The sequence below is a fragment of the Aegilops tauschii genome, chromosome 1 (assembly GCF_002575655.3).
Source record: "Aegilops tauschii subsp. strangulata cultivar AL8/78 chromosome 1, Aet v6.0, whole genome shotgun sequence".
In the NCBI taxonomy this organism is placed as follows: Eukaryota; Viridiplantae; Streptophyta; class Magnoliopsida; order Poales; family Poaceae; genus Aegilops; species Aegilops tauschii.
The window spans coordinates 341,808,396-341,832,356 of record NC_053035.3 but is presented as its reverse complement, the minus strand read 5'-3'; positions in this window follow the sequence as shown (position 1 = coordinate 341,832,356).

Below are 23,961 nucleotides of genomic sequence, written 5' to 3'. Positions count from 1 at the left end.
GCGTTCTGCTCCGTCGCCGCCTGAAGATCAGCACGGGGGTCCACGCAGCGAGTAGTGCTCCCATATCCTCCCGGCGACCCAACGACGGAGGCGGCAGCAGCCCGCTCGACCGACAATGGAGCCCTGGTTTTTTGGAGAAAGGACAAGGACTCAGGAACTACCAGAGAAAAGAAAAAAGAATACACGAAGGAGTATATACTTACGCCGACACCGTCTGCGGCTGCCTCCCAGCCTTGCGGAAGCGGGCCGCCTTCGCGGCCGCCTCCTCCCGCCTGGTCGCCGCTACCCCGCCTCTGGGCTTCTTCGGCCGACTGCCGAACAAGCCCGGCGCGGCACGACGCTTTTGCCCGCCGCCCCGAGCAGGCGGCGCGGCGGAGGAACCCGCGCCGTGGCCAGGCGCCGGCTGGCGGCGTGGGACGACTTCCGCCTCGTCATCGTCCGGCCAGTCGTCGAAGCTGACTCCAAGCCCGGAGCCGCCTGCCTCGCCGCTGGCTTGGGCACCGCCCGCCTCGGTGTTGTCGTCCATGGCGGCCGCCCCCAAGTCGGGGTCCTCCAGATCGTGCTCCGCCCGGTCGAGGACGAATCGGCGCTCCGCGTCCGACCCGCCTGCAGGCCGAAGAAGAGGGCTCTGTCCAGACAAGCCGACTAGTCAGAGTCGGCCAGAAGGAACTCGGCGACAAAACTGAGAGAGGAGAAAGAGAAAAAGAGAACATACCGTGGGCGGCGGGTGAGCTCGGCAATATGGCTCCTTGCCAAACTGCCACTCTGCGGAGAGCTTGCAGTTCGCAAGGTAGTTCACCGGCCACTTCGTCGTGCGGCATGTCTTTGGTGCACATCTGACTCGGATCTAGCTGGCCGCTCATCTGACAGATCAGATGAGGGCGGCTCTGGAGTGGAAGCACCCGGTGCGTGACGAAGGCGGCCAGCAGGTCGGGCCCCGATAGGCCCTCCGACTGGATCTTCACCCGCAGTCGGGCGACAGCTGCGGCTCCAGCCGGCGTCAGCGTCACGGCCCGATAGGACCACTGGGGCTGCCTACCCGCCGGCGGGCCAGCTTCGTAAGCCGGCAGAATGACGTAGTCGCCCTGCAGGGCGACGTTCTTCACATAGAAGTAAGACTTCTGCCATAGCTTCACCGACTGGATCAACGTGATGATGGGGAAGGGGTTGTCGGCTGTCACCCTCCGCATCATGATGAAGGCGCCACTCTGAGCCGGCACGCCCTGCATGCGCGTGCCCAGCTTGGACTGGAAGAACTCCCCCCAGAGCTCGAGGGTGGGGAGAACGCCGAGGTAGCCTTCGCACAAGGTGACGAAGGCGGACAGCAGCACCACCGTGTTCGGGGTGAGGTGGTGCGGCTGGAGCTGGTAGAACTCAAGAAAGGAGCGGAAGAAGGCGCTCGCCGGCAGGCCGATGCCGCGCAAGAAATGCGAGTGGAAGACCACCCGCTCGCCTTCCTCTGGCTCCGGCGTGATCTCCTTCTCCGGCGCGAGACGGACCCGCACCTTGTCCGCGCCAGGCAGCCGCCGCGTCTTGCGGAGGAACTCGATGTGATCCTCATGGACGTTGGAGCCGTCCCAATCTCCGTCGTACTGCATCGCGGCGTAGGGCTGGCGAGAATGAGCGCGGCGGCAGAGAAAAGAGCGGTAGAACGGTGCGGCGGCGAGGCGCTGTTACAAGGAAGAGCAGAAAGAAGAAGATGGCGGAGAGGAGAGGGGCGTGCGAGCGCCTGCCGCTTCCCCCCCCCCCCCCCCTACTTATAGCTTCGCACGGCGAAGCCGAGGAGGCGAGGCATGGGGTGGGACATGGGATTAAGTGCACCCACTCCCCCCCGCCCCGCGATTATTACGCCCTAAAGGCGTGCCAAAACCGCCGCAGGAAGACGTGCGGGCGGCTTTGGGCCGCAGAGAATCCGCGCCTGGGCCCGGGCGTAGGAGTGGTGGGCCCCCAACCTGCGGTGACGTCTCGTCGCGCGCGTGCGCTGGCAGGCTTTCTAGCCAAGGGATGCCACATGTTTCGCAGGCGGCGAGTGGCCGGCTCGCGGCCCGGTGCACGCGCCGGCAGACTCCCGCCTTCCGACTTCAAAAAAATTCGCCAAGACGGCGCGCCTAGCCGAAGCCGGCTCCCAGCTGCCGGCTTGTCAAGATAGGAAGCTGACCGAGCTTCTCGACTCCCACCCCACCTCGAAGCTCAATCAGCTTCGGGGACTACTGTCGGAGTAAATAGCCACGGGTAGCCTAACCGACTCCCCCTGGCTTCTCAAGAAATTATCAGGCCATTTGAGCCTTCAAGCATTCGAAGCACAGGGCCGCCTTCCCCCGGCCAGCTATCCCAGGGGCCAGCTCTCAGAAGGCGATCCATTCCCAGAAACCTCCCCCAAGATAGCTACGAGGTGGCCGACTCCAGGAAGCCGGCTCGGCTAGGACCGACTCCCAAAAGCCGGCCATGAAGAACACCGACTCCCAAAAGCCGGCCATGAAGAACGCCGACTCCAAGAAGCCGGCCAACACCGCACCCACCAAAACTACGCCCACATAACGGAGATCAGACGGGGCGTGGCCACAGTACAGCCCACTACCCCCGAATCCCGAAGCAGGCATGGCCACAGGACGCTGTACGGGTCAGCCATCTCCCGTCCGGCGCGGCACTGTAGCCATGTTGGCCTCGACGTCATCCACGACAGACGCCAGTACGGCCCGTGGGCGGCGGGCCCCTTTAGCCAGAGAGACGCTCGAAGGCAGCCCGGCCTCCCCTAGTCGGCCAGGGGCGTAGCCGGCCCCCAGAAGCCGGCTACCCACCTCCCTCGAAACATGTGCCACATTAAGGAGACAAGACGAGGTAAGGCTACAGTGAGAGCCCACAAGGCGGCACACTGTAGCCACGCTTAGCTCGACAAAGCCCTCGTCATCAGAGGCAAGGCTACAGTAACTAGCCGCCGACAAGACCCCCAAGCGATGGGGCCGGCCTGTCGACCAAGAGGCCGGCAGCCGGCGGGATCCACCAGTCGGCGGGCCCCAAAGGCCGGCGGAGAAGTCGGCGGGCACAGACACTGACGGCTGGGGCCCGCACCCAGCCGGATTACTATTGTACCCCTGGGGGGTAGGCCTATATAAACCCCCCGGGGCACCCATGCAAAGGGTTGGTCTCATAGAGTTACACACACACCATATAGAAAGGAAAGGGAGAGCTAGCCTTGCTGTTCTTCTCCCTCGAATCCGACAGCTCAAGGAGCACTTGTAGCTACTCGTTTTGATCTAGTGATCATGCGGAGACCCCGCAGAGCAGGACTAGGGGTGTTATCTCCACGGAGAGCCCCGAACCTGGGTAAGATTCGCCGGCATGCATGTCTTCGCCTGATCCCATTTCCAGGCACCGGCGACGTCTTACTGGCTCCCACAATGATAAGCCACCCGTTGGCATATGTCGCACCTACCACCCGACAGTTTTCGTCTTTGCCTAAAAATAGTATTGATTCTTGGAATAAGTGCAAAGATGCTTTTATCTCTAAGTATTTTCCTCCCGCTAAGATCATCTCTCTTAGAAATGATATTATGAATTTTAAGCAACTTGATCATGAACATGTTGCACAAGCTTGGGAGAGGATGAAATTAATGATACGTAATTGCCCTACACATGGTTTGAATTTATGGATGATTATACAAATTTTTTATGCCGGATTGAATTTTGCTTCTAGAAATCTTTTAGATTCGTCCACAGGAGGCACTTTTATGGAAATCACTTTAGGAGAAGCTACTAAACTCCTAGATAATACTATGGTTAATTATTCTCAATGGCACACTGAAAGATCTACTAGTAAAAAGGTGCATGCAATTGAAGAGATTAATGTTTTGAGTGGAAAGATGGATGAACTTAAGAAATTGTTTGCTAATAAGAGTGTTTCTTATGATCCCAATGATATGCCTTTGTCTACCTTGATTGAGAATAATAATGAATCTATGGATGTGAATTTTGTTGGTAGGAACAATTTTGGTAACAACGCTTGTAGAGGAAATTTTAATTCTAGGCCGTATCCTAGTAATTCCTATAATAATTATGGTAATTCCTACAACAACTCTTATGGAAATTTTAATAATATGCCCTCTGATTTTGAGACTAGTGTTAAAGAATTTATGATTTCTCAAAAGAATGTCAATGCTTTGCTTGAGGACAAATTGCCTAAGATTGACGAGTTGGCTAGGAACGTGGATAGAATTTCTCTTGATGTTGATTCTTTGAAACTTAGATCTATTACACCTAAGCATGATATCAGTGAGTCTCTCAAGGCTATGAGAATTTCCATTGACGAGTGCAAAGAAAGAACCGCTAGGATTCGTGCTAAGAAAGATTGCTTCGTGAAAGTGTGTTCTTCTAGTTTTCATGATAATAAGGATGAAGATCTAAAAGTAATTGATGTGTCCCCTATTAAATCTCTGTTTTGCAATATTAATCTTGATAATGATGGGACTGGAGATGAGTCAACTTTAGTTAAAAGAAGTCCCAATGATTCGGAGTTTTTAGATCTTGATGCAAAATTTGGTAAAAGTGGGATGGAAGAGGTCAAAACTTTACATAGCAATGAACCCACTATCTTGGATTTCAAGGAATTTAATTATTATAATTGTCCTTTAATATATTGTGTTTCTTTTTTGCAATCCGTGCTAAATTCTCTGCATGCTTATAGTGAAAATAAGGCTTTTACTAAACATATCGTTGATGCTTTAATGCAATCTTATGGAGAAAATCTTGAATTGGAAGTTTCTATCCCTAGAAAACTTTATGATGAGTGGGAACCTACTATTAAAATTAAAATTAAAGATCATGAATGCTATGCTTTCTGTGATTTGGGTGCTAGTGTTTCCACGATTCCAAAAACTTTGTGTGATTTGCTAGGTTTCTGTGAATTTGATGATTGTTCTCTAAACTTGCACCTTGCGGATTCCACCATTAAGAAACCTATGGGAAGAATTAATGATGTTCTTATTGTTATAAATAGGAATTATGTGTCCGTAGATTTCATTGTCCTTGATATAGATTGCAATCCTTCATGTCCTATTATTCTTGGTAGACCTTTCCTTAGAACGATTGGTGCAATTATTGATATGAAGGAAGGAAATATTAGATTCCAATTTCCGTTAAGGAAAGGCATGGAACACTTACCTAGAAATAAAATTAAATTACCTTATGAATCTATCATGAGAGCCACTTATGGATTGCATGCGAAAGATGGCAAGACCTAGATCTATCCTTGCCTTTATACCTAGCTAGGGGCGTTAAAAGATAGCGCTTGTTGGGAGGCAACCCAATTTTATTTTTGTTTCTTGCTTTTTAGTTCTGTTTAGGAATAAATAATCCATCTAGCTTCTGTTTAGATGTGTTTTTGTGTTTTATTTAGTGTTTGTGCCAAGTAGAACCTTTGGGAAGACTTGGGTGAAGTCTTTTTGATCTTGCTGTAAAAAACACAAACTTTAGCGCTCACGAGATTAGTTACAACTTTTTACTGGAGAGTGCTATTTAGTTGATTCTTTTTAAAGATTATTATTAGATAAATTCCTCACGTCCAGCAATTTACTTTAGAATTTTTGGAGTTCCAGAAGTTTACGTTAGGTACAGATTACTACAGACTATTCTGTTTTTGACAGATTCTGTTTTTCGTGTGTTGTTTGCTTATTTTGATGACTCTATGGCTAGTATCGGAGGTTATGAACCATAGAGAAGTTGGAATACAGTAGGTTTAACACCAATATAAATAAATAATGAGTTCATTACAGTAGCTTGAAGTGGTGTTTTGTTTTCTTTCGCCAACGGAGCTCACGAGATTTTCTGTTAAGTTTTGTGTTGTGAAGTTTTCAAATTTTGGGTAAAGATTTGATGGATTATGGAACAAGGAGTGGCAAGAGCCTAAGCTTGGGGATTCCCAAGGCACCCCAAGGTAAAATCTAAGGACAACCCAAAATCCTAAGCTTGGGGATGCCCCGGAAGGCATCCCCTCTTTTGTCATCGTCCATCGGTAACTTTTCTTGGAGCTATATTTTTATTCACCACATGATATGTGTTTTGCTTGGAGCGTCTTGTATGATTTGAGTCTTTGCTTTTTAGTTCACCAAAATCATCCTTGCTGTACACACCTTTTGAGAGAGACACACCTTATTCGAAATTTATTAGAATATTTTATGTGCTTCACTTATATCTTTTGAGTTAGACAATTTTGTTCTAGTGCTTCACTTATATCTTTTAGAGCACGGTGGTGGTTTTATTTTATAGAAATTATTGATATCCCATGCTTCACTTATTATTTTGAGAGTCCTTTAGAACATCATGGTAATTTGCTTTGGTTATAAAATTAGTCCTAATATGATAGGCATCCAAGATAAAAACTTTAAAGTGCATTGAATACTAAGAGAAGTTTCATACTTGATAGTTGTTTTGAGATATGGAGATAGTGATATTAAAGTTGTGCTAGTTGAGTAGTTGTCAATTTGAGAAATACTTATGTTGAAGTTTGCAAGTCCCGTAGCATGCATGTATGGTAAACGTTGTGTAAAAAAATTGAAACATGAGGTGTTCCTTGATTGTCATCCTTATGAGTGGCGGTCGGGGACAAGCGATGGTCTTTCCTACCAATCTATCCCCCTAGGAGCATGCGTGTAGTGCTTGGTTTTTGATGACTTCTAGATTTTTGCAATAAGTATGTGAGTTCTTTATGACTAATGTTGAGTCCATGAATTATACACACTCTCAACCTTCCATCATTGCTAGCCTCTTCGGTACCGTGCATTGCCCTTTCTCACCTTGAGAGTTGGTGCAAACTTCGCCGGTGCATCCAAACCCCGTGATACGATACGCTCTATCACACATAAACCTCCTTATATCTTCCTCAAAACAGCCACCATACCTACCTATTATGGCATTTCCATAGCCATTCCGAGATATATTGCCATGCAACTTTCCACCGTTCCGTTTATTATGACACGCTTCATCATTGTCATATTGCTTTGCATGATCATGTAGTTGACATCGTATTTGTGGCAAAGCCACCATGCATATTATTTCATACATGTCACTCTTGATTCATTGCCCTTCCCAGTACACCGCCGGAGGCATTCATATAGAGTCATACTTTGTTCTAGTATCGAGTTGTAATCACCAAGTTGTAAATAAATAGAAGTGTGATGATCATCATTAATAGAGCATTGTCCCAAATAAAAAAAGAGAAAGGACAAAAAAGGCCCAAAAATATAAGAAAAAAATAAAAAAAGAAGAGAAATAAAAGGGGACAATGCTACTATCCTTTTTTCACACTTGTGCTTCAAAGTAGCACCATGATCTTTATGATAGAGAGTCTCTTGTTTTGTCACTTTCATATACTAGTGGGAATTTTTCATTATAGAACTTGGCTTGTATATTCCAACGATGGGCTTCCTCAAATGCCCTAGGTCTTCATGAGCAAGCAAGTTGGATGCACACCCACTTAGTTTCTTTTGTTGAGCTTTCATACATTTATAGCTCTAGTGCATCTGTTGCATGGCAATCCCTACTCCTGGCATTGACATCAATTGATGGGAATCTCCCTAGCTCGTTGATTAGCCGCGTCAATGTGAGACTTTCTCCTTTTTTGTCTTCTCCACACAACCCCCATCATCATATTCTATTCCACCCATAGTGCTATATCCATGGCTCACGCTCATGTATTGCGTGAAAGTTGAAAAAAATTTGAGATTACTAAAGTATGAAACAATTGCTTGGCTTGTCATCGGGTTTGTGCAAGATGAGAGCATCTTGTGTGACGAAAATGAAGCATGGCCAAACTATATGATTTTGTAGGGATGAGCTTTCTTTGGCTATGTTATTTTGAAAAGACATAATTGCTTGGTTAGTATGCTTGAAGTATTATTATTTTTATGTCAACCTTAAACTTTTATGTTGAATCTTTTGGATCTGAACATTCATGCCACAATAAAGAAAATTACATTGAAGAATATGCTAAGTAGCATTCCACATCAAAAATTCTGTTTTTATCATTTACCTACTCGAGGACGAGCAGGAATTAAGCTTGGGGATGCTTGATACGTCTCAAACGTATCTATAATTTTTTATTGCTCCATGCTATTATATATTATGTTTTGGATGTTTAATGGGCTTTATTATACACTTTTATATTATTTTTGGGACTAACCTATTAACCCAAGGCCCAGTGCAAATTGCTGTTTTTTTGCCTATTTCAGTGTTTCGCAGAAAAGGAATATCAAACGGAGTCCAAACGGAATGAAACCTTCGGGAGCATGATTTTTGGAACAAACGTGATCCAGAGGACTTGGAGTGGACGTCAAGAAACCAACGAGGAGGCCACGAGGCAGGGAGGCGCGCCTGCCCCCCTGGGCACGCCCCCACCCTCGTGGGCCCCTCGTGGCTCCACCGACCTACTTCTTCCTCCTATATATACCTACGTACCCCGAAACCATCGAGGAGCACCACGAAACCCCATTTCCACTGCCGCAACCTTCTGTACCCGTGAGATCCCATCTTGGGGCCTTTTCCGCTCTGCCGGAGGGGGCATCGATCATGGAGGGCTTCTACATCAACACCATAGCCTCTCCGATGATGTGCGAGTAGTTTACCACAGACCTTCAGGTCCATAGTTATTAGCTAGATGGCTTCTTCTCTCTCTTTGGATCTCAATACAAAGTTCTCCTCGATCTTCTTGGAGATCTATTCGATGTAACTCTTTTTGCGGTGTGTTTGTCGAGATCCGATGAATTGTGGGTTTATGATCAAGATTATCTATGAACAATATTTGAATCTTCTCTGAATTCTTTTATGTATGATTGGTTATCTTTGCAAGTCTCTTTGAATTATCAGTTTGGTTTGGCCTACTAGATTGAACTTTCTTGCAATGGGAGAAGTGCTTAGCTTTGGATTCAATCTTGTGGTGCTCGATCCCAGTGACAGTAGGGGAAACGACACGTATTGTATTGTTGCCATCGAGGATAAAAAGATGGGGTTTATATCATATTGCTTGAGTTTATCCCTCTACATCATGTCATCTATCCTAATGCATTACTCTGTTCTTATGAACTTAATACTCTAGATGCATGCTAGATAGCGGTCGATGTCGTGGAATTGTCACGGCAGATGTCCTCGTGAAAGGACTTAGTCGTGGAGCCATCACAACTAGGAAGCTTGAAGGGATTAAAACGGGACAAAGGACATGAGGGTTTATACTGGTTCGGCCCCTTGCGGTGAAGGTAAAAGCCTAATCCAGTTGAGGTGGAATTACTAGGGTTTCGATGACCAGGGAGCGAATCCGCTATGCCCGGCTCTCGATCTGATGTTACTTGCCCTAAGCTACCGGCGGGTCGTCCCCTTATATACACGGGTTGACGCCCCGCGGCCTACAGAGTCCTGGCCGGCTCATAAACAGTGTCCGGCTCGGTGACTAGTTAATCTTGCCTTACAATACAAGTCATGTCATTATGGCGGTTTATCACTACGGGCCTTAAGTCGCCTGCGGGCTTTGGGCCCTTAACTGAACCGCCATCTTCAAGCTTGATATTGGGCTTCATATGATAAATCGTCATAGCGTAACCCGGCCCCTCCTGGGCGGGTTACACTAGTAGTTATATCCCCAACATTAGGCCCCAGATTGATTTGAACCGGTTCATGTCAATCTTCAATACCTTAAGAAAAAGTCTTCTGTCTTCTGTCTGTGCAAAAGTTATAACCCGCCATGACGTCATCTTCTGGATTCATGATAACCCGCCATGACGTCATCTTCTCTTAAATTCATATTTTATTCTGTCATATCCCAACGGATCCTTATCTTAATGACCATCCCGAAAATCGAGGCGTCTGAGTAGTTGGATAACCATGTTTGTCCTCCTCGTTTTTCGCGCCCGCTTTATCAGTCTTCCTTTATAAATAGGCATGACCTTCGGTCTTTCTTCATTCTCCCCATTTCGTCGTCTTCTTCCTCTCGCTACTCCACTACCACTCGAGCTCCGCCGCCGCCGCCGCCGCAGAGCACCTCGTCTTCGTCGATCTTGGCCGCTGCATCAACCTGAATCGATCAGAGAACGGCGACGACCCTCCGCAGTAGATCTGCAGCTGTAAGTTCTTGCCGTCCCGCACCCCAGATCCGCATTTAGGGTTTGCAAGTTCCTCTGTGTTTTTTTTTGCTGTTCATCACAGTTCCTTCAGAGTTCCTCCACCGCGGCCTCTTCTGATTTAAAAGGCAACATGTACTCCTGCAGTAATCGTTTTATGTCCATTTTTGACACTAGCAGATCCCTTTTCTTTGTACAGAGGCCTCATTAGAACTCACAAACTCATCTGTACCAGTTTTTAGGTCTAGAATATTTTCTTTTCTGAACGACCGTTTGATCCAAAACAACAGCTGCAACCTGCGAAACTTGTTTGTGCGACACTTAGGCAAAAACTGTATCTGTTAGATCCACTTAGCCATGGCGACTCTTATCGCCGGCTTAGAAAAAGGCAATGCTCAATCAATAATTCCGACCACTCATGGTGGTTTAAATAACTTAACTGCTTATGATGCCCATGGCGGCTTGAATAATCTGATATAATTAGCCATATGTCATTAGGCCCCTTCTTAAGCCGCCATCCTGAATATGAATTGAAATATTTTTCTCCGGCTTAAATTTGAGCCGAAATTTTTTATTTTGTCATAGGCTTCCATCTCCATAATGCCGCCCAAGGGTCCCAAAGCACCCATTACATGCAACTGGGTTAGATCCATCGTCACAGATAACACCTTTAATGAGTTTGTGAAGACTGGTTATCTGCCGAAGAAGGAAGACATGTCCTATCCTGCTCCTGATCCGACAGAAGAAAAACCTCAACCCAAGGAAGGGGAAGTTATCGTCTTTACTGATCACATGAACCGGGGCTTTTCTCCACCCGGCTCAAAGTTTTTCAGAGACGTCTTGCACTTTTTTGACCTGCAACCTCAAGACATCGGACCCAATTCCGTGTCAAATATTTGCAATTTTCAAGTGTTCTGTGAGGTGTACCTTGGAGAAGAACCCAGCTTGCTACTCTTTAGAGAGTTATTTTATCTGAATCGTCAGAATGAACGTGCCAATGGGCCCAGCTTGGAACTTGGCGGAATCTCAATCCAACGACGGAGAGACTGTCTCTTTCCGTATGCCGAACCGCCAAGTCACCCTAAAGATTGGAACCAGACGTGGTTCTATTGCCAAGATACTTCTCCGGCTAATGAGAACCCTCTGCCCGGCTTTCGCGCCCTGCGCCTCGAGTCCACTCACCCTTTGCCAGATAAACTGTCTCCGGCTGAACGTCAAACACTTGCCCCTACCATGAGTAAGGTCAAGGCTCTTCTGGGGAATGGCTTAAACGGCATTGATCTGGTCCGGGTTTGGCTTGCCTGGCGGGTTATTCCTTTGAGCCGCCGCCCCGGCTTGATGTGTGATTACACAGGCCAAAAGAATGATCCTCTGCGGCACAGCCCTGACGACTTACCTGAAGATGTTGTTGATGATATGACCAAGTCTCTTCTTAATGAGAGCCTGGCAGATTGTGGGAAAGTACATTTAAGTCCTTTCTGCAAAGCTAACCCGGCTCCAGCGGTAAGCCATAGACTTGAGCATTTTTACCTTCAACCTTGACAATTTCGTCTTTACTCAAAAAACCTTTGTTGTAATTCACAGGCTGATGATGAATTTTGGAAGGTCAAGTATGACCATGAAGCTGCAAAGAAAGCCAGAAAAACCAAGAAAGCCGCCAGGAAAGCCGCTGCCCGGAAGAAGGGGAACAAGCCTAGCGCCTCAGATATGCTTAATTTGGAAGATACCTCCGAGTCAGAGGTAGCTCTTGACTCTTTAGGCTCCTTTTTTTAACCATCTTATTGACACCGATTATCATCAGGAGGATACAGGAGCGAGTCATGCAGCGATTACAGAGGTAACTATAATTTCCTCCGACTCCGAGCCTTTGCCAAGACAGAAAGTCCGAAGAGTAACCCGGAAAGTAAGATTTTCACATCCTTTAGCTTACCAAGATCCTCAATTTCTTTTGAAGCGACAGATTCATGAGAGCCGGAGGCAGACCCGGACCAGTAAAGATGCGGAACTCTCCTCCGGCTTACCCGATGTAACAAGAAAACGCCGGACTGAGGTCATCTCTGATTTACATTCTTTTTATCCTTTGCCGGGTTTCACTCGTCAACCGCTCAATTCTTCTGACTCAAACTATCAGGGAACTTCACCTTCCTCTGGCTGTGCTTAATTCAACTTGTTGTATTTTTACTGACCTTTTGATTTTATGCAGTGGTCAAGCAAAACCCAGAAAAAGGGCGAAGAAGAACAAGCCGACCGAAGAACCGATCTTAAATGAAATAGAGCTCAGAACAGCTGCTCCTGACACCTCCGTTCATAAGCCACCGCCTGAGCCAGCCCACGATATTCCAACGTCTACTGCTGACCCGCCTGTCGAGCAAGCCATTGATGGTTCTAAGAACCCAGAGATCCCTAGCCCGGCCAAGGCAGATGACCCGGATATTGAAATCATCAAGACTGCCTTTGTTGAGCCGGGGAGACCCACCATGCTAGCCAAGTGCTCCGCCAAAGAAGAACTTCTGGGACGCCGCAGGGCTAAGCTGGATGTCACTGATTATACTCATCTGAGTATTGGAGAAATCGTCTCTGGCTATATGAACCAAGTGCACAGCAGCCGTGACATGGAAATTGACATGGTAAAGCAGATACACCAAAAATCTGAGGTATAACTCTTGCCCTGTATTTTATTTATTCTTACCATATCAGCCCCCAAGTCTACTGCTTATAACAAAATACGTTGTAGACTTTAAAATTAGCTTGATAATATATACAAGAACTCCGGCTTATCCTGTAGCGCCCAAGGGACGGCTTAACAGCATGTTTGAACCGGTCCTTATCATGTTTTAATCAAGAAGTACTTGAACAGCAATATGCATTAGCCCCCAAGTGCCAAGTACCTTTGCTTGCAAAGTGCTTGGGACTTACTGTAATAACCCACCACTGCAAACAGAATTCTTCAGCATACATTAGCCCCCAAGTGCCAAGTATCTTTACTTGTAAAGTGCTTGGGACTTAATGTTGGCATTATGACAATCCTGATTGTAACCCGGCATTTGTACAGGCCACCATTAGTCAATTTGAATCGGAGATTTCTGACTTGAAGAATCGCCTGGAAGCACAGGAGATTGAAACCCAAAAAGCCAATTCCAAGTTTGAATTCAGTGTATCTGAACAAGAGAAACTGAAAAGGGACTTTGAAACAGAGAAGAAAGCCTGGGCTGATGAAAAGATTGCCTTGATCAACCGGGCTGAGAAAACTGAGGCGGCTCTTGCAGAAACAACCGCCGAGTTATCCGACTTAAAACGCCATGTATCTCAGATGATCTCAGCAATCTTTGGTAAGTTACTCTGCAAGTGTTAGATATTTGAATTTTTTCTAACAAGTATATCAATTGTCATCGACTCACCTGACTTTGTAATGCAGGCCCCAGGAGTTCCAATCTTGATCAAAGCATTTTGGTAAAATTGAAAGCGGTTTACACACCGGTAGAACAACTCTACATCGGGTCACAGCGTGCCTTAGCTGTAGTGGCTTTGTCAAATGAAGTCCCCACCCTCTTGGCGGATGTATTGAAGCGGCTTGCCGTGCTACCTCAGCGGTTCAAAGAACTAGGGTGATCTTCTGCGAGAGCCGGAGCCGTCACTGCATTAAGCCGGGCCAAAGCGTGGCTACCGGAGCTAGACCCGACCGACATCGCCATCGGGTATCCCAGCCTAAAAGAGGATGGCACCCCTTTTGGACAGGAGGACTTCACCACTTGCGTCAAGGAAATACGCCCTATGGCCACCCTGATTGCTAATGACATAGATCTTACCAAATATCATCCGGGTTATGATGCTGAAAACTGGAGGATTCCAGCGCCACATTATGAAGTGGTCAGCCTGATCCCTCTAATTCGTAAGCATACCTTCGCCCCTGAAGTTGACCCTGCCGGATTAATTGATGATGAAGCTGAATTTGAAGCTTTGAGTGGCATTGACTGGTCATCATCAACCTTCCAGGACAGGGAACAAGATGGAGGAGCGGAAAGGGATGATCCGGAAGCATCAGGCCAACAACGCGATTGATCCATTAGGTGGCTCATATTTATGCCTTTGCTGAAAAAATAACATCATTTGGACTCGGGGAGTCATGTAATAGGGTAGAAAAAACACTTGGTTTTTTCGTGCCATCGCGCACGTGTCTGGTGCTCAACACTGTCTAAACCGCCATCTTATATTCCTCCATATTGTGCTAATCATCTGTTTGCCTTATGTTTAAAAAGGGCTCTAGCTATCCTGCATAGAGAAACAAATCACAAGTCCCTTGGCGGTTTACCGCATGTCGGGTTATATATCTTACAGATAACCCAAAATATGAACAAAAATCATAGATAAGCCGGCTAGCAACCACATCTTTGAAATATAGTCATAACATCATACCTGTGGTCCTTTGATTTACGCTGCCGGTTTATGTGACCCGGACAGTAAGGGTGACAACCCGATCCTTAGAAGCCAAAACTTCCAAATGTATAATGATCATCATATGCTGGCGATTTATTGACCAAGGCCCAAACCGGGCGAAATAGAAGCCACTTATTAGATGCTTCCAAATATAATCAAAAAGTCAGAAATTTGTGATTGTAAAGAACTTTATAAACAAGTTATAGAGGCTTCTGATTCGAATACGATCAGAGAACCGTTCCAAAGGAGTTAAGCTAAGATTCGAATACGATCATATAGCCCCCAGTGGCTTTGGCGTTGCCGATCAAGAGGGTATCGACAGCTATGTTCTCTTTGGTTCGAATACGACCTATGTTTGAACAGGAAGCCCCCAAATGACCTTAAGAGTTGTTTAATGACGCTGATTCGAATACGATCCACGTCAGACCCAAAAAGGGGTTGAGCTATGATTCGGATACGATCAAGAAGCCCCCTAGTAGGTTTGGCAGTGTGCCAATCAAAAGGGTATCGACAGCTATGTTCTCTTTGGTTCGAATACGACCTATGTTTGAATAGGAAGCCCCCTGGTGATCATGATATTTAACGGCCAGATTCAAATACGATCATAAGCCGGCCCAAAGGGAGAGCTGGATTCAAATATGATCAGTTCCCTATTGGTCATTTTAAAGATATAAGGATGAAGACATATAAACTTTTGAGGATGAAAAGGACAGAGGTCCTGCTTTATTACTTTTCATAATATATACATCGTCAAAATATGTACATCATGAGAGCCGGTGGCTTAAGTGTAGTAAGGCCGAAGATGAGCGATATTCCACGGCCGGCAGGTCTCCTCCTCCGACTTACGTGAGTCTTTGTGCTCTCGAACATCGATGAGGTAATATGACCCGTTATTCAGGTTCTTGCTGACCACAAAGGGTCCTTCCCAAGGTGGGGATAGCTTGTGCATATCGGACTGATCATGGATGAGCCGGAGCACTAAGTCACCCTCTTGAAAGGTTCTGGACTTAACCCGGCGGCTGTGATAACGTCGCCGAGCAGGCTATTTCTAAGTCACGCTTCTCATCCAACAAATCAAGTGCCTCCTGACGAGCTTGTTCATTATTAGCTTCAACATAAGCCGCCACTCGGGGCGAGTCATGACGGATGTCACTCGGTAGGACCACCTCTGCTCCGTAAACCATGAAGAAAGGCGTATAACCCGTCGATCTGTTAGGTGTAGTATTGATGCTCCAAATCACAGAAGGCAACTCCTCCACCCAACAACCCGGCGTCCATTGTAAAGGGACCATGAGCCGGGGCTTTATACTTTTCAAGATCTCTTGATTTGCTCTTTCAGCTTGACCATTGGATTGAGGATGAGCTACTGATGAAACATCGAGCCGGATATGTTCACGTTGACAGAACTCTTCCATAGCACCTTTGGACAGATTAGTACCATTGTCAGTTATGATGCTGTGTGGAAAACCAAAACGAAAGATCACCTTTTTCATGAACTGGACCGCCGTGGCTGCATCACACTTACTGACCGGCTCTGCCTCAACCCACTTCGTGAATTTATCAACCGCCACCAGGAGGTGTGTCTTTTTATCCTTGGACCTTTTGAAAGGCCCAACCATGTCAAGCCCCCAGACTACAAACGGCCAAGTGATTGGAATCATCCTTAATTCTTGAGCCGGCACATGAGCTCGTCTTGAGAATTTTTTACAACAGTCACATTTACTGACCAGATCCTCCGCATCAGCATGAGCCGTTAGCCAATAAAAACCATGACGGAAAGCTTTAGCCACAAGAGATTTTGAGCCGGCATGATGATCACAATCCCCTTCATGGATCTCACGAAGTATTTGTTCACCTTCCTCAGGCGACACACAATGTTGAAACGCCCCAGTAACACTGCGATGATGCAACTCACCATGAACAATTGTCATGGACTTAGACCGCCGGACGATTTGCCTAGCCAAGGTCTCGTCCTCAGGCAACTCGCCCCGGGTCATGTAAGCCAAACATGGCACTGTCCAATCTGGGATGACGTGAAGAGCCGCCACCAATTGCGCTTCTGGGTCTGGAACAGCTAAGTCTTCCTCTGTGGGCAACCTGACAGAAGGGTTATGCAGAATATCCAAAAAGGTGTTAGGTGGCACCGGCTTACACTGAGATCCCAGCCGACATAAAGCATCAGCCGCCTCATTCTTCCTTCGATCAATGTGTTCCACTTGATAACCCTTGAAGTGCCCAGCTATAGCATCAACTTCACGGCGATAAGCCGCCATCAGAGGATCCTTAGAATCCCACTTGCCTGACACCTATTGAGCCACCAAATCTGAGTCGCCCAAGCACCTTACCCGGCTTAAGTTCATCTCCCTAGCCATCCGAAGACCATGGAGCAAGGCCTCATATTCAGCTGCATTGTTGGTACAGGGAAACATCAACCGGAGCACATAACAAAATTTGTCACCTCGAGGGGAAGCTAAAACAACTCCAGCCCCCGAGCCCTCCAATTGCCTGGATCCATCAAAGTGAATAGTCCAATATGTGTTGTCTGGCTTTTCCTCAGGCGTCTGTAGCTCTGTCCAATCGTTGATGAAGTCCACCAGTGCTTGAGACTTGATAGCAGTGTGTGGCACATACTTCAAGCCATGAGGTCCAAGCTCAATGGCCCACTTGGCGACTCGTCCTGTAGCCTCTCTATTCTGAATGATGTCTCCCAAAGGAGTAGAACTTACCACAGTGATGGGGTGACCGTGGAAGTATTGCTTAAGCTTCCGGCTCGCCATGAACACCCCATAAACGAGCTTCTGCCAATGTGGATATCTTTGCTTAGACTCAATAAGCACTTCACTGATGTAGTAAACCGGCCGTTGAACCGGATGTTCCTTGCCAGCCTCCTTGCGCTCCACCACAATTGCCACACTGACAGCACATGAGTTAGCAGCCACATACAACAATAATGGCTCCTTATCAATGGGAGCCGCAAGGATCGGCGGCTCAGATAACTTTCTCTTTAAATCTTCAAAGGCAGCATTAGCGGCATCACTCCAGACAAAATTGTCTGTTTTCTTCATCATCTGATACAGCGGTGTGGCCTTCTCACCTAACCGGCTTATGAACCGGCTTAAAGTAGCGATACGACCCGCCAGTCGCTGAACATCATTGACGCACGCCGGCTTAGCCAAAGAGGTGATTGCCTTGATCTTCTCTGGGTTGGCTTCAATGCCTCTGTTAGAGACCAGAAAACCCAAAAGCTTGCCTGCTGGGACGCCAAACACACATTTGGCCAGGTTAAGCATCATTTTGTAGACCCGGAGATTATCAAAGGTTTCCTTCAGATCATCTATCAAGGTCTCCTTCTCTCTGGATTTCACCACAATATCATCCACATCAGCATGAACGTTGCGCCCAATCTGATCATGGAGACAGTTCTGTACACATCGCTGATAAGTCGCATGGGCACTCTTGAGCCCAAATGGCATAGATACATAACAGAAGGCTCCAAACGGAGTGATGAAGGTCGTCTTCTCCTGGTCCTTAACTGCCATTTTGATCTGATGATAACCAGAGTAAGCATCCAAGAAGCTCAAATGCTCACAACCCGCCGTAGCATCAATAATTTATCAATATGGGGAAGAGCGAAAGGATCAGCCGGACAAGCCTTATTTAAGTCCATGTAATCCACACACATCCGCCAGGTGCCATTCTTTTTAAGTACAAGCACCGGATTAGCCAACCACTCTGGGTGAAAAACTTCAACAATAAACCCGACCGCCAAGAGCCAGGCCACCTCCTCGCCGATAGCTTTACGTCTCTCCTCGTTAAACCGCCGAAGAAACTGCCTGACCGGCTTAAACTTTGGATCAATATTAAGAGTGTGCTCAGCGAGTTCTCTCGGTACACCCGGCATGTCAGAAGGTTTCCATGCAAAGATGTCCCGGTTCTCACGGATGAACTCGATGAGCGCGCTTTCCTATTTAGGATCTAGATTAGCACTGATACTAAATTGCTTAGATGAGTCGCGGGAACAAAATCAACAAGCTTGGTGTCATCGGCCGACTTAAATTTCATCACCGGGTCATGCTCTGTGGTTGGCTTTTTCAGAGACGTCATGTCCGCCGGGTCAACGTTGTCCTTATAAAACTTCAGCTCCTCTGCTGCACAAACAGATTCGGCATAAGCAGCATCACCCTCCACACATTCCAGGGCTATTTTCCGACTCCCATGCACTGTAATAGTGCCCTTGTGACCCGGCATCTTGAGCTGTAAGTAAACATAACACGGCCGCGCCATGAACTTGGCGTAAGCCGGCCATCCAAACAGAGAGTGATATGGGCTCTTGATCTTGACCACTTCAAAGGTTAATTTCTCAGCCCTAGAATCATGCTCATCTCCAAAGGCTACCTCCAGCTCAATCTTACCAACTGGGTATGCCGATTTACCAGGCACCACTCCATGGAAAACAGTGTTGGATGTCTTTAGATTTTTGTCAGTCAACCCCATACGACGAAAGGTCTCATAATAGAGGATGTTGATGCTGCTACCTCCATCCATGAGTACTTTAGTGAATTTAGATCCACCAACCTGAGGTGCTACCACCAAGGCTAACTGACCCGGATTGTCAACCCGGGGAGGGTGATCCTCCCTGCTCCACACAATAGGCTACTCTGACCACCTTAAATAACGGGGAACCACCGGTTCAACAACGTTCACAGCCCTTTTATGAAGCTTCTGGTCTCGTTTGCACAAGCTAGTGGTGAACACATGATACTGTCCACTATTTAGCTGCTTTGGATTGCTCTGATAACCCGATTGCTGCTGCTGCTAACCTCCCTGACCAGACTGTTGATTATAACCACCTTGATTTCCTTGAAAGCCGGAACTTGAGCCGCCGCCCGAGCCATGGAAACCGCCTCCACCTGAGCCGCCACCAGTCTCATGGTTGCCGTCGAACATGTTAGAATTTTTGAAAGCCTTCATGATCGCGCAATCTTTCCATGGGTGAGTGGCTGGCCTTTCCCGAGTGCCGTGTCTCGGACAGGGTTCATTGAGCAGTTGCTCAAGAGTAGGACCTGACCCGCCGGACCGAGGGGGTGGCCTCCCCTTGCGCCGTTGATTGTTACCCTGTGAATTGGTGTTAGCCACAAACTCCGGGTTACCGTCGGCCTTACGTTTATTGCCTCCTTGACTCGCCGGGTTATGCTGCTGACCCTTTCCATTGCCGTTCTTCTTTCCCTTCCCCGTCTTCTCTTCATCAGACGCGGGATCCTTGGTACTATCAGAATCGGCGTATTTGACTAGAGCTGCCATCAGCTGGCCCATATCATTACAATCACGCTTGAGCCGCCCCAGCTTCTGTTTCAGAGGCTCAAATCAGCAATTTTTCTCCAACATTAAGACCGCAGAGCCAGCATCCATCTTGTCAGACGAATGTATTATCTCCTTGACCCAGCGCACCCAATGAGTGGTGGAATCACCTTCCTCTTGCTTGCAATTAGTCAAGTCCACAATTGACATGGGCTGCTTGCAGGTGTCTTTAAAGTTCTGGATGAACCGGGCTTTTGACTCCGCCCATGAACCAATGGAATTAGGCTGCAGCCCCTTCAGCCAAGTGCGGGCCGTTCCGTCCAGCATCATGGTGAAGTACTTGGCCATCGCCACATCACTGACCTCCAACAGATCCATGGCCATCTCATAGCTTTCAATCCACGCCCCGGGCTGTAAATCAGCTGTGTAATTTGGCACCTTTCGGGGTCCCTTGAAATCCTTGGGCAAACGCTCATTAAGCAAAGCCGACACCAAACAAGGAACGCCGCCGGTTCTTGTGGCCACCCCTGCCTCAATAGAGGTCGTTGGATAATCCGGGACGGTTTGGTGAGCTGCCTGGTGAGCCGCCTGCTGAGCCGCACACTCATCCTCTCGATGTATCCTGTCCTGTACCGGATTATGCCCACCTGGCTGGTTACGGCGTTGGGCGTTGCTTGACAAGGCTTCCAAATCCATATGTCTGCTGTAACTTGGGCTCCGGCTTGGGCGAGGAGTCGAATGAATCCTGTCTCGACTATAGGAATAAGCCTCCTGCTGAGCCAGAGCAGTCTGAAGAAGTTCTCTGACCCTTCGTATCTCAACTGCTGTTGGAGAGTCGCCATCCACCGGGAGAGCCGCCAAACGCGCCGATGCAGCGATCAGGTTCTCCAAGGGGTTGGAAAAATGACCCGGTGGTATTGGTACGTAGCGAGGCGGGGCCGTATTCACATGAGGAGGTTCCATCACCCGGGGCTGAACCGGTGCCCCCGCTCCGGATGTTATAAACGGGTTTTCCTCCGGCGGGTTACTAGGGCCGGCTCCGGGCTTGCAGAAGAGATTCCGAGGATCATAAACCGGAGGCAAACGGGATTGAGCCTTCTGGTGCCTCCTCCTCATCACCTCATTAGATGCGTTCAGGCTCATCGTAAGCTGGAAAGCCTCTGACTGGATCTGTTGAGCCTGAGCATCCAAAGCCGCCCGCTCCGCGGCCAATCTGGTGTCCTCAGCTGCTAGGGCTTCTTTGGCTCGGGCTATCTCCTCATGTACCTGTGCTACCTCTGCATCATGCTCAGCTTGACTCACCGGAATAACTGTGGCGGTTAACAGGGCCATCAATTTGTCCATGAGATCAATCAGCACCTGAGCCGGCGGGCGCACAGGGCCTCCTGCCCCGGCTGCTCCTGACCCGGAAGTTATTGCTGCCGGAACCGTAGAGTTTTGACCGGGTTGAGTGCCAGCCATGAAGATCCCTACTCTGCTTGGCGGCTCAAAGGGGTCCGGAATACTGCTGCCATTGGAACAGCCCCCAAGCCCGCCATCTTGTAATTGGTATAACGAATCCGTCTCCCCAGTGGACGACTCACCATCGGAGTAGACGTCTGTCTCACCGCCGTCCACGGATCCTTCAGAAAGTTCTCCTCCATGGATGCAACCCACGAAAGCACACTTCATAGCAGGCTGAGCCCGGGCGGGTCTCGCACGCTGAGCCGTCTCGATGATGTCGGTGCAGATGTTCGGCTCAGGGCCCGGCTCGCCAATCCGGCCAATGAGGACGTGGATTCCGCCGAAGGGAACCCGGTACCCATACTCAATTGAGCCGGCGTCGGGACCCCAGCCGGCGTCGTCGATGTAGAGCTTGCCGCGACGACTCTTGGTCATCTGGCCCACAGCGTAGCCCTTGAGCCCTTCAAAGTTGCCCTTCAAGAACTCAAATCCACCGTGCGCTGGCCCCACGGTGGGCGCGAACTATCGTGGAATTGTCACGGCAGATGTCCTCGTGAAAGGACTTAGTCGTGGAGCCATCGCAACTAGGAAGCTTAAAGGGGTTAAAACGGGACAAAGGACACGAGGGTTTATACTGGTTCGGCCCCTTGCGGTGAAGGTAAAAGCCTAATCCAGTTGAGGTGGAATTACTAGGGTTTCGATGACCAGGGAGCGAATCCGCTATGCCCGGCTCTCGATCTGATGTTACTTGCCCTAAGCTGTCGGCGGGTCGTCCCCTTATATACACGGGTTGATGCCCCGCGGCCTACAGAGTCCCGGCCGGCTCATAAACAGTGTCCGGCTCAGTGACTAGTTAATCTTGCCTTACAATACAAGTCATGCCATTATGGCGGTTTATCACTACGGGCCTTAAGTCGCCTGCGGGCTTTGGGCCCTTAACTGAACCGCCAACTTCAAGCTTGATATTGGGCTTCATATGATAAATCATCATAGCGTAACCCGGCCCCTCCTGGGCGGGTTACACTAGTAGTTATATCCCCAACAGTCGAGGTGTGGAGTAATAGTAGTAGATGCAGGCAGGAGTCGGTCTACTTGTTGCGGACGTGATGCCTATATACATGATCATGCCTAGATATTCTCATAATTATGCACTTCTCTATCAATTTCTCGACAGTAATTTGTTCACCCACCGTAATACTTATGCTATCTTGAGAGAAGCCACTAGTGAAACCTATGGCCCCGGGGTCTATTATCCATCATATTAATCTCCCGTCAACGAGCTATTTCTGTCGTCGTTTATTTTGCAATCTTTACTTTCAATCTTTATCATAAAAATACCATAAATATTATCTTATCATCTCTATCAGATTTCACTTTTGCAAGTGGCTGTGAAGGGATTGACAACCCCTTTATCGCGTTGGTTGCAAGGTTCTTATTTGTTTGTGTAGGTACAAGGGACTTGCGTGTGGCCTCCTACTGGATTGATACCTTGGTTCTCAAAAACTGAGGGAAATACTTACGCTACTTTGCTGCATCACCCTTTCCTCTTCAAGGGAAAACCAACGCATGCTCAAGAGGTAGCAGGGGTCTCGTAGACGGGAGGGATCGCGCTGATCGCACCGCCCCGGGCCCGCACGTCGGCGACCCGGCTTGGCTCGGTTGCGGCAGGCGTGAAGCCGTAGGCGGTGTCGTGCTCCAGCTGAGCGGAGTCCAGCCGGCGCTGCGTGGCAGCGAGCATCTCAGATAGGTCCATCAGGCACTGGCGGTCCTCCTCGAGCCGAGCTCGGGCCTCGGCGATGTTGGAGGCATCGACGTCGGTGGCGATGCGGACGCGAAGGCTCTGCATCATGGCGCGCAACGGGTTGGGTGAGCCGGCCCGATCAGCTGCGGCCCTGGCTTCGGCAGCCTTCCTCGCCGCGCTGGACGAGGAAGAAGCGCCGGTGTCGGTGACGAATACCTCCACGCAGAGGTCCATAACCCCGGCGGGAGCGCCGCTGCCGAGGGAAATGGGGGAGTCGGAGATGTCAATTACCTCGCTGGGGTACTCGTCGGCCGCGGGCGCATCGGAGATGCGGAGCGCGACGAAGGAGGTGGCGAGCACGTCGATGATGTCGTCCGCTAGCATGACGGGCTCGTCGGAGACGGAGTGGGGCCCCGTCTGGAACATGGCTCCGGCCGGGAACTCGAGCTGCCCCACGGTGGGCGCCAACTGTCCTGGTGGGTGCATGGCAGATGCCAAGGGATAGCTAAAGAGAGGAGGAGGCTCAAGGGCACCGGTGGGCTCCAGAGGTGAGGTCGGCATGAGCGAGCGAGGGACGCAAGACATACCCAGGTTCGGGGCTCTCCGGAGAGATAACACCCTAGTCCTGTCGAGTGTGGTTTATATGTAACAGTACAGGGTTGCTCCTAGAGATGTATGGAGGAAGAAGGAAGGCAGGACAAGGCTTAGGCTGCTCCCTCTCCTGGTGTCTGGCTAGTCTAGTTGATCTGGTGTTCGCTATGGTTCTCGTCATCGTGCACGTATGCATGAGGGCTCCTGGGGGGGTTTATAGGTCAATCCCCCAGGGATACAATGGTAATGTTACAAGGCCATGGGGCTGGGTTGTCATTGTCTGGGAAGCCGGTGCTGGGACCCGTGATGTCTACTACACAACCTTCTTCTTGTAGACGTTGTTGGGCCTCCAAG